General features: G+C 32.8%; 1 protein-coding gene across 1 annotated transcript in view; it reads left to right on the forward strand.

Annotated features, from left to right (window-relative positions):
• Positions 1 to 9,501: 9,501 nt before the first annotated feature.
• Positions 9,502 to 12,500, forward strand: part of LOC135220349 (uncharacterized) — a 37,303-nt gene continuing 34,304 nt past the window's right edge. Inside the window, exon 1 of the mRNA XM_064257571.1 lies at positions 9,502 to 9,581. The gene's annotated coding sequence lies outside the window, so the exon portion shown is untranslated. The remainder of the gene's footprint in view (positions 9,582 to 12,500) is intronic.

A 12,500-nucleotide genomic window follows, 5' to 3' on the forward strand; every position in this document is an offset into this window, starting at 1 on the left:
TATACATATATATATATATACGTATATATATATATATATATATATATATATATATTCACTTTATAATGAAACTGCATACACTTAATCCTAAAAAGATATAGCCACTACAGCCTAGCTCTCCTTTTGTATAATTAATTTCAATCACTTCTGAAACCTAAAGAGCGCAGCGAAACATCAGGGCAAAGTTCCTAATTGCGTTTGTTTGCAACTGAGAACCAAAAAAGGGAGGAAAGCATTATTGCATGGCCTTGTTGACATATCTTTTTTTTGTACTCATACTTACAAAGAAACAAGTTGTGTGTGTGTGCGTGTTTCTCTGAGAGAGAGAGAGAGAGAGAGAGAGAGAGAGAGAGAGACAGACAGACAGACACAGACAGACAGACAGTCAGACAGACACAGACACAGACAGACACAGACACAGAGAGAGACAGAGATAGAAAGTTTCAGTTTACTTCACTTGTTTTACTATAATATTTTAAAACTTCTTTGTGCTAAATTTGAAATTTTGGCTTAAAAGCTACTGTCAGTGCATATTACCCATTTGTAAACAGGAATTAATATATAAGAACTTTCTTTTAGGTCCTTTTCAGTGCTGAATGATATATAACGTTTGAAAAACAAATTTAATCTATGTTTCAAAAGATACATACATACATAATATATACACACACACACACACACACAAACACACACACACACACACACACACACACACACACACACACATATATATATATATATATATATATATATATATATATATATATATATATATAATATATATATATACATATATATCTTGCTTCACTAAAATAGTAGAGCATTTTCGTTCAAGATTTAATTCGATATAAAGCCATTATTTTTTTTATATCTTGGTTACTTTGTGAGAAATAGTTTAAAAATTACGACGTCACTAAAACAAAAAATAAATTAATTGCAATGAGACTGATGTCATTGGCAGCAACAAAAACAAACAAATAAACACAAAGACCTATAACAAGTAAATAGAGTAATATCCCTTTGCTCTCAGCCAAACAACAAACAAGGAGAAGGAATTTCCTCTCACCTGGGAAGAAAGTTAATGGTTTCTTTTGTGGTTCCGTCACAGGTCTCTTGGGGTCTTTACAAGCTATTTGTAGTAAAGGGGATAAACAGCCGTGGGGGATAAACAGCTAGAGAGACACAGGCAGAGAGAGAGAAAGAGAGAGAGAGAGAGAGAGAACATCATATCTAAACCTAATGGCTGCTTGAAAGAAAATAGCAGTTGGAAAGACATAGACCTTACCTTACAGACCTTACAGTTCGTTCGGGTTGCCCCAGGTCCCTCAGTGTGAGGCACCTCTAATGTCTACCAGAGAGTTGCTAGTACATCTTCCGGTATATTTTGCATCTTCCAATCTTGGATGGTCTGGGATGCAGTTTAGATATTTGTCGAGCTTATTCTTAAACACATCTACGCTCACTCCTGATATATTCCTCAGATGAGCTGGCAACGCATTGAATAGACGCTGCATTATCGATGCTGGTGCGTAGTGGATTAATGTCCTGTGTGCTTTCCTTATTTTTCCTGGTATTGTTTTGGGCACTATTAATCTACCTCTGCTTGCTCTTTCTGATATTTTTAGTTCCATGATATTTTCTGTTATTCCTTCTATCTGTTTCCATGCCTGAATTATCATGTAGCGTTCTCTTCTCCTTTCTAGACTATATAATTTTAATGATTCTAGTCTTTCCCAGTAGTCAAGGTCCTTAACTTCTTTCTATTCTAGCTGTAAAGGACCCTTTGTACACTCTCTAATTTGTGCAATATCCTTTTGATAGTGTGGGTACCATATCATATTGCAATATTCAAGTGGACTACGAACATATGTTTTATAAAGCATAATCATGTGTTCAGCTTTTCTTGTTTTGAAGTGCCGTAACAACATTCCCATTTTTGCTTTACATTTTGCCAAAAGAATTGCTATTTGATCATTGCATAACATGTTCCTATTCATCATCACACCAAGGTCTTTAACTGCTTCCTTATTGTGATTGTCTCATTATTAGGTCCCCTATATGCATATAGCTTTCTTCTCTGTCTCCATAATTTATTGATTCAAATTTATCAGAGTTAAATACCATCCTATTTTCCTCTGCCCAATCATATACTTTGTTAAGGTCTCTTTGTAGAGCGTTTCCTATCTTCATCACAAGTAATTTCTCTACTTATTCTTGTGTCATCAGCGAAACTACTCACTACCGAATCCTTAACATTACTGTCTATGTCTTCAATCATAATAACAAACAGTATTGCAGCTAACACCCGTACCTTGTTGGCACACCGGATATTACCTTGGTTTCATCCGATTTCTCATCGTTTGCAAATAACTATCTGTTTTCTGTTGTGTAAAAATTCTTTTAACCATCTTCCTACTTTATCTACGATATTGTGTTTTCTAATTTTCTTTGCTAATATATTATGGTCTACTTTGTCAAAAGCTTTTGCAAAGTCTAGATAAACCACATCTCTTTCATTTCCGCTTTTCATATTTTTGAATATGTTCTCATGGTGGACTAACAGTTGGGTTTGTGTACTTTTTCCGGGTACGAAACCGTGTTGTCCTATATTAAACAAATTATTTTTTATTAAATGTTTCATAATATTTTTCTTCATTACCGTTCATACACTTTCTAATATGTATGTTAGACTCACAGGCCTATAATTACTTGCCTCTAGTCTTGATCCACTTTTGAAAGTAGGGTGATATATGCTAATTTGTGCTCATTCATAAATCTGCCTGTATCTACACTTTGTCTTAATAATATTGCAAGTGGCTTTGCAATAGAATGAACTACTTTCTTTAACAAAATAGCAGGGACTCCATCAGGCCCTGCAGCAGGTCCATTTTTAATTTCATTAATTGCCTGCACAATATCAGCTTCATTAATTTCTATGTCAGCTAAATATTCACTAGAGAGAGAGAGAGAGAGAGAGAGAGAGAGAGAGAGAGAGAGAGAAACCATATTATTAAAACGACTGGGCGACCACCCTTATGAATGAAATCGTGATCAATTACAACCGGAGTAGCGTAGTGGAGCAGAATCCATTCATGCAACCGTCGATGAATGGGGCAGAGAAGTCAGGCTTCCAGGATCTATCGACGTCTCTTGACAATATCCTGAATGAGAGTCTCTGATTTGATCTTAAGGAGAATTTAAACGGCATTACCAGCAAGTGTTCCAGAATTGCAGACTCATAGGAGGGAAGATATGCCCTGGGAGGGGGGGAGGAGTTTTGCCTGATGTTCCGTCATCGTCTTCATTATTATTATTATTATTATTATTATTATTATTATTATTTTATTATTATTATTATTATTATTATTATAACTTCAATTTCATATATTAAGCAATATACAAAATTTATTCGTGACTGTCTTTCAAAAAATATATGGAATCACGTTGGTTAATAAAGGTAGCATGTGCTAAAGAATGCTCTCTCTCTCTCTCTCTCTCTCTCTCTCTCTCTCTCTCTCTCTCTTCAAGTTCACTTACACTTTTACAGATATACAAGCGTTTGTTTTTAAAATATCTTTTCCATTTTAAAGGCCAACACTGGCAATTTGGTCATTTTCTTGTCCTTTGCCGAAATAAATAACCTTTGACAACAAATGAAAAGGTCAAGCACTTAATCCAAAGGGACATAGGTTATCAAAAACCGTTAATGTAACGTGGCCAAAAAGCATTTCATGAAAGGCTTATCAGAAAGGAACTCTGGGCTTTGATGGAGGTACAAACTGAAGGAGAAAAGTCAAGACTTATTAATAACAATGAGCGGCTGTTCTGAGAAGGTCAGGTCAAAGTAATGAGCTTAGCTGTTATTTACATTTGCCTTGCGAGATCAATGCAAGAGAGAGAGAGAGAGAGAGAGAGAGAGAGAGAGAGAGAGAGAGAGAGAGAGAGAGAGAGCAGAAGTTGGTGTTGCACTGCACTGCGGGTACGAAAGGTGTATAATTCTTACATCAGTGCCTATTAATTAATTCATGTCAAGAATCAGCAACTCTCTCTCTCTCTCTCTCTCTCTCTCTCTCTCTCTCTCTCTCTCTCAATCTCTCTCTCTTTACTTAACAAGGAATGTTGTCTTACATTATAACGTGAGATTACGCTTCGCTAAAAAGATATGATTCTGGATGGTTGCTTTGAGATAAGCTCATTTTCCGTCGTATTGATTGTTTTACTTGAAAAGGGTTGAATATTGCATCAATCTCAAGGCTGAACTAACAAACATACACATCTGTTATACAGTAGTTTTACAAGGATGAATAATTCTCTCTCTCTCTCTCTCTCTCTCTCTCCACAATCACAACTCATAATAATGTAAAATTTCATAGCATAAAGTAAATAATAAATAATACCCATACAGATTTAATTTCCATTTTTCCCCAAAAGCCAAATTTAGAATGTTCCAGAATTGTGATGAATCCCGGGTAATAAATTTATCGTCTCGAAAAACTCTGCATTTTGTTTGTGATCAATCGCTTTGACATTTGTCATCATTATTTCCCACGAAACAATCCAAATTGTAATTCCAATAATAATAAACTTAAAAAATTGCACTTGGATATCGTTCCAAAATTAAAAAAGGTACAATATGGATTTTTGTTAACTTTAAATTGTCTACGTTTATTTTCCAAAAGTGCTATGCATGACTCAAATATTAGTTACCTCTAATGATCACCCGGATATCGGAATTTAATATTAACATAGTGTACAAAGTTTGTAGTTGATCAACAAATATTATTGTAGCAACAATGCAAACTTTATTCAGAAAGTAACGTATGACTGAATTGGGCACGATAGAAATCACTAGACTTATTAATATTGTACTGACAGAAAGTTATATAACAGCAGAACAATCCATCAGTATGTGTTTCATGTATGTTTCATATTTGTTGATTCTTTTACCAGTGCATAAATAAACTATCAGTTTTGGGGCTAAAGATATTCATAATTATATTTATGTCTAGGAGTCTTCTGCTTGATTCTCTCGTGCCTCATTAATTATGTAACAATTAAAAAAACACTTGACAACATATCTGGTGTTACTTTACTGACAATGAAGAATTTCTCAACATAGATTCATTTAGTGTTTGACGTATCTACGAGTCCAATTTATGAACTTAAGAAAGCCTAACATTTCAGCCACGTTTAAGTTCGGCTTCAGCAGAGCTTGGAAACCCAATGAATGCTCCGCTGCTGAAAAAACCACTTTCACTACCACGTAACTGAGTAAGTCCCTGAAAGCTAAGCTAAGGCTAGAAGGACTTTACTTCGTAGCGCCAGAAGAAGAACCAAAGATGAACTAAACGGAATAGAAGAGACTTCTCCTCGTTTCCATGCAGGAGCACTTCTTACCTAGTCTGCAGCTGTGTCCTCTTGTCTGCTTTGTCCTGAAAAGGCACCAAAAGTAGATATGACTGGTGATTCCAAGCAAATGTTACACTTACGCTATTGGTATAGCTTCAGTCAGAGGATGAATAAAAGTTGAATATTACAAAGTCACTCGAAAATTACTACTTAAGACAATGCAATTAAAAAGTTGTATATTTCATCATAAAGATAATTACTTTTGCATCGGTTTAAGTAATATAACGACTTCATTGCTAAATACATTTTGATACATTATTGATATCTTCCATTCATTCAAATTAAACAAAATATTGTTGTTCTTGTTTTGTTTTTAAAACAGTCAGCAGCCTAAAGATCCCCTCCCACAACATCCTGCACAATAATAGTTTTATATAAGCGGCAACTATTACCAATACTTGCAAGATTCACTCATCATGCCATAATAATGGAATGGAGTGGAAAAAGAACAATGCAATCTCATTCGCATAATTTATCTTCCAGGGAATACACAAGTCACAACAATGCCATGTGAGACAATATACTCTTCAGGAATGACCGAATACTTCGAGGAGACAGACAAAGACGCCAGAAATAGAAAAGGGAAAGAGAGACATAAATGGGAGGACATAATTAATTACAACCAGTGAATGCAGCCATTAGGGTTGGCAAAGTCTGTTTCAGTCTGATAACCCAATTTAGGCTGGGGAAATATGTGAGGTTGGTGGAAATGTCTCAACAGAAAGTATAGAATTTGCTTGTTTTTCTCCATAAATCCAGCAACACCTGGAAACACCCAAATCTGGGAATGATAGTCGCTACTTCGGTGGTCTCCTGGTTACTATATTCCAAGCAACAGTATCTGTTAGTTTTCTATTTTGTACCCTGAACTTATTGTGTATGAACATAAACAAGTTTTTGGCATCTACGCCGTCTATTTAATTCACATATTTTAGGCCATTAGTTTTTTGTATTTCGTATCATAAAACAATATTAAGAACTTTTCATAAATATCAATTTCATAATTATTTATTATTTGTGTCTTGAAAACGTTCATTATTATTATTATTATTATTATTATTATTATTATTATTATTATTATTATTATTATTATTATTATTATTATTATTATTATTATTATTTTTCAGAAGATGAACCCTATTCATTTAGAAAAAGCCCACATAGGACATTAAATTGAAATTCTAGCTTCCAAGGAATATGTGGTTCATTAGAATGAAATAGCAAAAGGTAAAAGGAAACAAAAACGAGACCAGTTATTAGAAAAGGAAAAATAAATTAAGTATTTATTAAATCAATTAGTAGATGAAACTTAAGTAAATGATTATAACAGAAGAAATATTTTTGGGGAGCAATAATGCGTATGATCTTTGCTTGAACTTTTGAAGTTCCGTTATAAACACTGCAAAAGAACTGTCATATTATTTTATGCACCACTGAATACATCATGATTTAAACTCTTACTGTCAGGAGCCAGGATTCTGTTTGCATAAAATGCGGTTGAATATTCATGAATGGTGATTAAGAGCATTAATAATCATTCAATGTCATCAACGGGGAAATGGGGAATAAATGACCAGATTTGTATGAACTCGTTTTAAAAATTATTAATTAATTTCTATGCATATATGTATATATATATGCGGGGGTGACCTAAATTGGCTTGCCTGTGGATGGACCTCTGGTATAAAACCACCTTTTCTTGTACAAACTTTTTTCATTCATCTACCTGAAGAGGGAGACAGCAGTCTCTGAAATATAGTACCTTTTTTCTCTATATTTTTTGGTGTTTTATGGGCTCCTTTTATTAGATATATTATATATATATATATATATATATATATATATATATATATATATATATATATATATAGATATATATATATATATATATATGTGTGTGTGTGTGTGTGTATATATATATATATATATATATATATATATATATATATATATATATATATATATATATATATATATATATATATATATATGTGTGTGTGTGTGTGTGTGTGTGTGTGTGCTGTGTGTGTGTTTATTGCCTGTTAATGGTAAAATATAATTCCACATTGTATCAGCATTAATTACTCATGTGATGGAAAAAACCGTATTAAAATATATATCGAAATACAGACCGTAGTCCATTGTATATAAATCAAAACAATTAAATAACCCTTTATTCCAGATTTATTCCAGATACGCATTTGAAAAAAAGGGATGAACACCATTGAAAATAATGCACATATGGATGTAAATCGTAGTTCCCATTTATATTCACGGATATTTCAGATATTTGTATCTTTCAAAACATTTTGGAGAAAAACTGACAGGCATTGCTATTATTACAGGTATCAATCGCGTTGCAATATTGATATTTTTGTATTCCACTGAAAGTTGAATAATATGTTTATGGATATCTCCTGTCATATTCCGATTCCCTCTGGGATTATTTTACTGAAGTAATATATATATAGTACATTTAGCCGAATGAAAGCGTTTCGAAGTTCTTTACACACACACACACACACACACACACACACACACACACACACACATATATATATATATATATATATATATTATATATATATATATATATATTATAGTATTATTATAATGGTATATATTATATACATATATATAGATATATACAATATTAATATATATATATATATATATAGTATATATATATATATATATATATATATTGAATGAATGTATGTATATACATAGGATCACATGTAACACGTGAAGCTTGTATATCAAGAGCCAGCAAGGAAAATGAAAAGCAGCAGTACCTTGCGCTTTTGTGTGTTCTTGAACCACCTCATCAGGCTACAATATATAAAATGGCAAAAAACAGCTTCGAAATATTAAAGGTAAACATAAAAACAAAAAAAGTAAAATACAGAACAATCAAACAGCCTAGTCAAGAAGCAAATGGTCCACAGCCTAGATTTCACTTAAAGGACAACTACAGACGGAAATGGAACTGCCAAGCATTCAATTACATCGTTACGAAGTTGTCAACAATACATTTTGTAAGCCAGTTATCTAGTTTATATTGTCCGTTGCTAATATTAAAAACACTACTTGACTTATATTTTTATTATCTCTACAAAATAAAATTTCCTTTGAATTTTTTCAATTAATTGCGTGATTAAAATTATTCATATGCAAAAAGAGGGCACTCGATGTATTTCCTACACGTACACAATATTTATGTTGATTTAATCTTGATGCCAGTAGTTTGCCACTTTGACCAATACATTTCTTATCACAATCTATGCATGGAATTTCGTAAATACAACCAGTTTGTAAATGTGGAGAGTTCCTTATTAAAATTTTTCTTACAGACTGAGTATTACTAAAAACAATATTAGCATTAAAAACTTTAAACATTTTTGGCAAAGAAAGAAACCTGTTGTCAAAAGGTAAAACAAGCAAATTAACGGATCAAAAGCCAAAATTACATGGCCCACTGCATAAAATGTTTTCTTAGCCTTTCTTAAAGCTTTAAGAAAGGCTAAGAAAACATTTTATGTTTAGCTCGCTTCGTACCCAGTGACCTATAGATTGCACTGGAGAGGCGGTTGCCTTGAAATAATTTGAACGTTCTGCAGTCGACCAGCTTGTTAATAGTGAAGGCAAATACGTGCTTATGAATACATTTCTCAAGAGTGTATCGAATGCATTCAATATTTATCGATGATATTGAAGTTAGTGCTGCTCTTTTTCATTTATTTATTGTTTTCTTGTGTCGTGAATGAAAATTGAAAGCTTAACGTCTGTATATCCTTCTTTCATTTTCACCAGAAAATCTATTGCATACATCTTTCACGGGACCATTATGGACATGCAAAACATATAGGATCTGTTTTTTTCTTTTTTTTTTACAAGATTCTTTCAAAATGCCGAAGACTAATGATTCATGCACGTTTGCGCAAAAAAAAAAAACCTGTAAAGGAATTTGACGTGTGAGGCAATGTATTGAGTAACTTTTACGTGGGCGGTAATATGAATAGACCCAGGCACCTTCGAGACTCTTCAGGTATTGGTGTTCTCATCTCACAGTCTTCTGAAATCTATCAGTGGCTCAGGGCAAACGAGTGAGACGCTCTGCAAGTGCTGTTGGAACTTTCGAGTTTATTGGCGGCTTTAAGGTTTGTTTACAGGTGAGCGAAACTTCCTTCGTTGCATTTGTGTTGGTTGGTTGCCAGAGAAAATATAAAAATCAGTAACGTAAATCTTGCTAGACGTAGTTATGGCAAATGAAAGTATCATTAGCCACGAGGTGTTCTGTAGCGTTTTGGATGTTTATTCAACGTACGGAGGTTTTATTTCATTGCTAAAATCTATTTGTCTCTTGTGAGTGGACCCCTGTAGTATATTGTATTCGCTTTAATAGTAGCCTTCTCGATAATGTATGGTGGGTAGAGCAGTTGCATTAGGTGTTGGCGGATCGTGTTGAATTCATTATCTACGTAGTACCCATTTGAACATATTCTAAGCCCCCTGAGGAATAGGTTGAACCCGACCATGATCTTGTTTAACGTGGGAGGACGAGCAGGTTCCTAGAAAGGTTGATAACAGCTATCTTGAAAGTTGGATGATTCTCTCTTTAAAGGTAAACTGATGTTGTCTGTGATTCTGTCTTTCAATTCCGATGTCATTGCCAGGAATCTCTGAGCATTTAAACATGTAACAGAAACAGTGCTTGTCAAGCGTTTCAAGTCCAGGGTTCGATAAGCACAGTAATGTATGAATATCCAATAGTCCCGTATACTACATGTGTATATATATATATTTATATATATATATATATATATATATATATATACATATATATATATCATATATATATATATATAGCATAATATATATATATATATATATATATATATATATATATAACATATATATAGTTATATATAATATATATATACTATATATATATATATTATATATATATATATATATATATATATATATATATAACACATATATATATATATATATACATATATATATATATATATATATATATATATATATATATATATATATATATATATATATATATATATATATATATATATATATATATATATATATATATAGTATGTATATATATATGTGTGTGTATATATATGTATATTATATATAGATATATATTTAAATAAATGTGTGGGCGTACGGTAGCAGGTGTTATCCTTTCAGCCGGATTTCGCAAATTCTTACGTCTCTGTGTGAATGACTAATTAAATGCGCCACATTTCTATTTAACGTTGCTCCATCCTTGCTTCATTCATTTTTATCTATTTCAACGCAGCCTTGAACTAACGAGAAGAAAATATTTATATGAAATGAATTCTGAAGGAGAGAGGCTGCATACTGATCTAAACTGAAGGGATTAGAATTATAGGATCAGTAACTTTCGTCGAATCTCAAAACAATATCGCATAATTTATCTCAAAGGTCACTACGATAAATCAAGTGCCACCCTGAATGTGATTAGCTCGATTCTCGAGTCGAGTGACCTATTTTGTGCAGAGCGTGGGGGGCGGTAGCCTTGACATCGTTGTGTTAAAGTCCGCACTCGAGGAGGAGGAGCCTGTTAATTCTGAAGGCCCATATGTTCTTGCAACATCGACTGCATTCTGTATTTAGCTACGCCACCTGCTCGTTATGTTTCCCAATATGGCCATCAAATACCTACAGAAAATGCTACTATAGTTGGTGCTGATCTTTCGTAATTCTTTTTATTATTATTTTACCATCAAATCTCTATTTACCGTTAAATGTATATCGATTTTATAGTAACTACTTTATTTCTTATTTACAAAGTACAGCAGTCTGTTGCTTTCCTTCGGTGAAATAATGTGATTGGTAAAATGCAAAAGGTATTTGGTTATCAGTGCCAGAGAAAGATAACTAGCTGAATTAATTCAATTAGAAATACATGTGGCCAAATTACCTGTTGACTGCAAAGCTATTACTTGGATCCATTCAAAAATCATTTCACAATGAACAAACTTCCGAGAACAGAGGACGCAACATTACGGTTATTCTTCTCTAAAGTACCTGTGAACTTAGTCACTTATGAAAAAAAAAAAAAAAAAAAAAAAAAAAAACAGTAAAAACTTCTGCGCAATCAAGTTTTCTGTACGTGCAACTTTAAACGGCAAAAAGGTGGCCAGATGCACGATTATGGCTAACTTTAATCTTCAATAAAGTAAAAAGAACTGAGGCTAGAGGGATCTATTTAGTATGTTTAATGATTGGAAGGTGGATGATCAACATACCACTCAGTACTTTTTAAGATCTGAGGTCGGACAGAAAAAGTATGGGCAGACAGACAAAGCCAGCACAATAGTTATCTTTTATAGAAAACTAAAAGTGTACCTTTAAATGTGATCAATGTAAAGGCACGAAAGCGATCAAGCGGTTGATATCTAATGCCGTCATCAAGGACGAAGCAGTGATGTCACATGAAATGCCAGGACCTGCGTCACGAATGTAAAAGCCGTGCTTGCAAGATTTTCTCTTTATACCAGGAGTTCAAGATTTTCTCTTTATACCATGCATTCAAAATTTTCTATTTTACACTACTCTTGATCTTGATACATTGCATCCAGGATTTTCTCCTGATGCTATGAAACCAAGATTTTACAACACAATACAGTCATATCACTTATAAATTGGAACGTAATATCAATTTTTAATGTCAATGTTTTAGTAAAATAAAACTGTGATCACAAATATAAAAGTTTGTCTACATATGCGGCACCCAAATATATCTTCCGAACACAGGATGTAAATAAATGACACAATTCGTCAATCGTGAAAATTCGTGTTCCCATTGGTTGGGATTTATAACGTCATGCTTTTTAATTCTGATTACAGCCACCAGCTCTTTACTGGCGCCGTGGTACAACTCATATGGCTATTTGAGTATTTTTGTGTACTCTGTTGAATCTTTGATATATATGTATACATATACAATACATACATATATATATATATATATATATATATATATATATATATATATATATATATATATATATATATATATAATGTATGTATGTATA

The sequence above is a fragment of the Macrobrachium nipponense genome, chromosome 1 (genome assembly GCF_015104395.2).
Source record: "Macrobrachium nipponense isolate FS-2020 chromosome 1, ASM1510439v2, whole genome shotgun sequence".
NCBI classification, from domain to species: domain Eukaryota; kingdom Metazoa; phylum Arthropoda; class Malacostraca; order Decapoda; family Palaemonidae; genus Macrobrachium; species Macrobrachium nipponense.